Here is a 6,000-nt window from a genome sequence, read left to right as displayed (position 1 = left end):
TCTTGAGCTCAGGCAATCCACCCGCCTCAGCCTCACAAAGTGCTAGGATTACAGGCGTGAGCCACCCCTCCTGGCTGAAAGTACTTTCATAGTCTGTTGACATCACACTTGCCCAAGGGGGAAGCGGAGGCTGATTTCTCAAACTCCCTGATTATTAGTTGAGACACCTTCCCTCTTTGTCAGTGGGGCAGGAGAGACAACGGCAGGAGAATACTCAAAAATGTCCCCCGCTTTGTGGCAACTGTGAGTTCCCTTGAGGTCACCAACTATATCCTAATAATCTGTATCACCAGTTGCCAGAGTGATGCTTGCCCCGGAACTGACCCTTTGAGTGTTTGTTAAGTGAGTAATTAAGTGACAAAGTGATTCAGATAAGAGGACCTGCAACATTTTTCCTATGATAGTTCATGTCATGGTATGTGCACAGGAAGGATAACCCAGCCCTCGGGTCAGCTAGTAGTCCTAGTCCCCACCACCCTTGCCAGGGACCCCACCCCCATACCCCAATTCCTTCAGCTTTCCCACCAGGGAGAAGCAGATATTCAGTCCGGGAGAGCCCCTCTTTCCTGAGGGACCTGTTTCTTTTTTTCTTTTTCTTTTCTTTTTTCTTTTTTTTTTTTTTTGAGACCGATACTTGCTCTGTCATCCAGGCTGGGGTGCAGTGGCATGATCTCAGCTCACTGCAACACCTACCTCCCAGATTCAAGCAATTCTCATGCCTCAGCCTCTTGAGTAGCTGCGACTACCGGCACCCACCATCACGCCCAGCTAATTTTTGTAATTTTAGTAGCAACGTGGTTTCACCATGTTGGCCAGGCTGGTCTCGAACTCCTGACCTCAGGTGATCTGCCTACCTCGGCCTCCCAAAGTGCTGGGATTACAGGCGTGAGCCACCGCGCCTGGCATGGGGGACCTGTTTCTACTTCACAATCTGTAGACTAGTCTATGGGCACAGTTCCTGAGGGACACCTCAGTGCTAGGCTCAGGAGATGCGCCAAGCAGAAAACTTGGCCATCTGGCATAGGGGAGGGAGGATGGAGCTCATGAAACTCACAGTCTCCTAGGAAACACACCTGTGGGTTTCCGTTTCCTAGGGCTGCCACAACAAACTGGGTGGCTTCAAACGACAAGTAATTTGTTGGTGGTGGTGGTGGTGTTGAGACAGAGTCTCACTCTGTCACCCAGGCTGGAGTGCAGTGGCGCGATCTCAGCTCACTGCAGCACCCGCCTGCCAGGTTCAAGTGATTCTCCTGCTTCAGCCTCCCAAGTAGCTGGGATTACAGGCACACATCACCACGCCCAGCTAATATTTTGTATTTTTAGTAGGGACAGGGTTTCACCATATTAGCCAGGCTGGTGTCGAACTCCTGACCTCAGGTGATCTGCCCGCCTCGGCCTCCCAAAGTGCTGGGATGACAGGCATGAGCCACTGCACCCAGCTTGCTTGTTTGTTTTGAGACAGGATCTCACTCTGTTGCCCAGGCTGGAGTGCAATGGCACAATCAGGGCTTACTGTAGCCTCGATCTCTTGGGCTCAAGCGATCCTCCTATCTCAGCCTCCCAAGTAGCTGAGACCACAGGCATGCACCATCATGCCAGCGTAATTTTTAAATTTTTTTGTAGAGACAGGGTCTCACTGTGTTGCCCAAGCTGGCCTCAAACTCCTGGGCTCAAGCAATTCTCCTGCGTTGGCTTCCCAAAGTGCTGGGATTACAAGCATGAGCCCCTGTACCTGGCATTAACAAGTGAGGGCGGCTTTCTCCTGGCTTCTGTTGGCTTCAGCAATCCTTACCCTTCCTTGGGCTTGTAGTTGCATCGCTCCAATCTCTGCCGCTTTCGTCCCGTGGCCCTCCCCTCTGTGTGTCTCTGTGTCTTCTCCTTTTCCATCTCTTATGAGGACACCCGTCATTGGATTTCGGGGCCAGCCACCCTAATCCAGGATGATCTCACCTCGAGATCCTCCACTGAATTACATCTTTGAAGACACTTACTCCAAGTCAAGTCACATTCACAGTTCTGGAATGTGGACATATATTTTAGGGTGGGGCATCATTCAACTCATTAAACTGACCGAGCCACTTCCCATAGCCCGCAGCGTGGAGGGGAAGACGCCTGGCAGGCCCTGGACACACAGGCCAAGGGACAGGAGCTTGTTAGGGCGCAGGGAGGGGCTCCTGGAGCCGAGGCCCGGGGAAGAGGCCCCTAGGCTGGAGATCTGGGAACCACTCCCCCACAGGGCCATCCACACACCCATACACACACACACAGGCCTGGTGTGACTGGAATCGAGAGAACAGGAGAGAGCAGGGCAGGGCGTGTCTAGGAATGAGACAGGCCAGGCCCTGCATTCCTGAGTTGGAAGAGAAATTGAGAGTTAGGAGGTACAGGCCTGATTTGCTTTTACCAGGAAGACAGAGCCGGGACCTGGGTGGTTTGCCTTCATGGGGCCCCAACGTTCCCCAGGAATATTATGCTGGACATCAATGTAGCCAGGCGTGACACCTGAAAAAAAAAACACTTTGGCTCACAGGGGCAGGTTCTTTGGGGGCACATGGCCTCCTGGGGGGAGGTCCTCCGTAGAGAAAGGAGGTGACCTGATTTGGGTGCTCACGGGCGCCCCCTGGCCTCTGTGCGGAGAACTGACTGTAGGGGTAAGGGCAGAGCGGGTGGACCAGGACCGAAGCCATTCACCGCACCACCAGGCAGGAGGTGATGGGGCTGGCTGGACCGGGAGAGGTCGGAGCAGGTGGGGCGAAAGTAGCCCAGGATTTTTTTTTTTTTTTGTCTTGAGACAGAGTCTCGCTCTGTCGCCCAGGCTGGAGTGCAGCGGCGCAATATCGGCTTGCTGCAACCTCCGTCTCGGGGGTTCACGCGATTCTCCTGCCTCAGTCTCCCGAGTATCTGGGAGTACAGGCATGTCCCACCACGCCCAGCTAATTTTTGTATTTTTAAGAGAGGTGGGGTTTCACTATGTTGGCCATGCTGGTCTCAATCTCCTGACCTCAGGCGATCCACCCACCTTGGCCTCCCAAAGTGCTGGGATTACAGGCATAAGCCACCGCACCTGGCTGATTTTTTTTTTTTTTTTTTTTTGGCTTTGTTTTGTTTTGTTTATTAGAGACAGGGTCTCATTCTATTGCCCAGGCTGGAGTGAAATGGTGCGATCATAGCTCACTGCAGCCTCGACCTCCTGGACTCAAGTCATCCTCTTACCTCAGCCTCCCAAGTAGCTGGGACCACAGGCACGCACCACCACACCCACCCAAGAATACATCTTGGGGCCGGGCACGGTGGCTCACACCTGTAATTGCAGCACTTTGGGGGGCTGAGGAGGGCGGATCACTTGAGGTGAGGAGTTTAAGACCAGCCGGCCAATACGATAAAACATCATCTCTACTAAAAATACAAAAATCACCCGACCAATCAGAGAGCTCACTAAAATGCTAATTAGGCAAAAACAGGAGGTAAAGAAATAGCCAATCATCTATCGCCTGAGAGCACAGCGGGAGGGACAATGATTGGGATATAAATCCAGGCATTCAAGCCAGCAATGGCTACCCCCTTTGGGTCCCTTCCCTTTGAATGGGAGCTTTGTTTTCTCTCTATTAAATCTTGCAACTGCAAAAAAAAAAAAAAAAAAAATCAGCGGGGCCTGGTGGTATGCACCCGTAATCCCAGCTACTTGGGAGGCTGAGGCTGAGAATCATTTGAAACCGGGAGGCCAAGTTTGCGGTGAGCTGAGATCGTGCCACTGCACTCCACTCCAACCTGAGCGACATAGCCAGACTTTGTCTTTAAATGTATGTATGTATGTATGTATGTATGTATATCTTGGGCCAGAGATGAGATAGGTGGCTCCCTCCTGTAATCTCAGCTACTTGGGAGGAGGCTGAAGCAGGAGGTTGAGCCCAGGAGTTCAAAATCAGCCTGGGCAACAGGGCAAAACCCCATCTCTACGAAAAATACCAAAATTAGCTGCGTGTGGTAGGACACCCACTCGAGCCTAGGAGGTCAAGGCTATGGTGAGCTATGATGGCACCACTGCACTTCAGCCCGGATGACAGAGCGCGACCCTGTCTCAAAAAAAAAAAAAAAAAGAGAGAGAGAAGAAAAGAAAATATTGTGCCTATAAGAAAAGCTTTTTTAAAATATCTGATGTGTCTGTGAGTTTCACTGTCGTTGCTTGCCCATTGGGATTTAAAAAAAGGAAAAGAACAGAAAAGAAAGTAGTGCTGATAGGACGTGCTGCTGACAGAGCTGGACTATGAGAGAAAGGTAGGAGTCGGCTGGGGCAGTGGCTCAGCCCTGTAATCCCAGCATTTTGGGAGGCCAAGGCAGGAGGATCATTTGAGCTCAGGAGTTTGAAACCAGCCTTGGCAACATGGTAAAATCCCATCTCTACAAAAAATTAAAAAATTAGCTGAGTGTAGTGGCCCGTACCTGTGGTCCCAGGTACTTGAGGGGCTGAGGTAGGAGGATTGCTTGAGCCCAGGATGTTGAGGCTGCAGGGAGTCATGATTTTGCCAGTGTATTCCAGCCTGAGTAACAAAGCAAGACTCTGTCAAGAAAGAAAAGAAAAGAAGAGGAGAGGAGAGGGAAAAGAAAGGAAGGAAGGGAGAAAGGGAGGAAGGAGGAGAGAAAAGGAGGAAGGGAGGGAGGGAGGCGAAGGAAGAAGGAAAGGAAGTAAGAAAAAAAGGAAAGGAGAAGAGAAGAGAAGGAAGGAAGGAATGAAGGAAGGAAGGAAGGAGAGAAAGAGAGAGAAAAAAAGGAAGGAGAGAGAGGAAGGAAGGTGGGTAGTAGTTAAGTCTTATTCCAAGGTTTGGGGCCTGATCAGCTGAAAGAATTGCTATCACCATGCGGGGGAAGACAGGGTAAATGGCACATTTGGGGTGTCAATCAAGACCTCAATTCCAGATGGGTTCAGTTTGAGATGCCCTGAGATGTCTTTATAGAGAAAGCAAGACAGAGAAATACCTCAGGAGTTCAGGGAGAAGGGCTGGTGTGGTGTTTATCATCACCACTGTTGCCATTTGTTTCTCTTTGCTTCTGCAAAGACCCCTCTAGAAAACAGTGTGACCTGCAGAGCTGCTGGGTGTCATTTCCTAAAACCCAGCAGTCAAAGGCAGGTGTCAGGCCGGGCGCAGTGGTTCACGCCTGTAATCCCAGCACTTTGGGAGACTGAGGCAGGTGGATCACCTGAGGTCAGGGGTTCAAGACCCACATGGCAAAACCCTGTCTTTACTAAAAATACAAAAATTAGTCAGGCATGGTTTCGGGTGCCTGTAATCCCATCTACTCAGGAGCCTGAGGCGGGAGAATTGCTTGAACCTCCGAGAGGCAGAGGTTGCAGTGAGCCAAGATTGCGCCGCTGCATTCCAGCCTGGGAGACAGAGCAAGACTTCTGTCTCAATTAAAAACAAACAAACAAACCAAAAAGGTAGGTGACAGTGCTGGGGCTGTAACCTGAGGCCACAGGACTCAGCCCTGCCTCCAGGATCACCTGGCTGGGGCTGTGTCCCTTGGTGCTGTCCCTCCTGTCTCCCACATCTCAGTCCGCCCTGTCCCCAAAGTTGAAGAAAGTAGAACTCACTCCCTCGAGGGACGTCTCATGTCCTGGGGTTGGAGCTAAGATTCCACATTGATGAGTTACTGTGCATCCTTCAGCTCATGTCTCCCCTCTCTGAGCCTCAGTCTCCTCCTCTGTAGAGTGGGGGTGCTATCAGTCCCATCCCCAGGAGCTCAACATGATCCAGTGAAATTAGACATGAAAAGCGACCAGCACAGAGCCTGACACACAGCGAGGATCCAATACAGGTTTCTATTTCTATGGTGTGTCCATTATGACATATTGCATCTATCCATGATTGTGCCCTCAGCACATTTTAGTAATGGCAGCTGGTATGCAGTAAGTGCTTACTATCTGCCTGGCACCATCGGGGCATTTGACATGGAATAGCCCATTTAATCCTAACATGCTGATAACCACCTAAGGAGGTGTGT

This window comes from Pan paniscus, chromosome 20, assembly GCF_029289425.2.
Source record: "Pan paniscus chromosome 20, NHGRI_mPanPan1-v2.0_pri, whole genome shotgun sequence".
NCBI lineage: Eukaryota > Metazoa > Chordata > Mammalia > Primates > Hominidae > Pan > Pan paniscus.
This window is presented reverse-complemented; position numbering follows the sequence as displayed.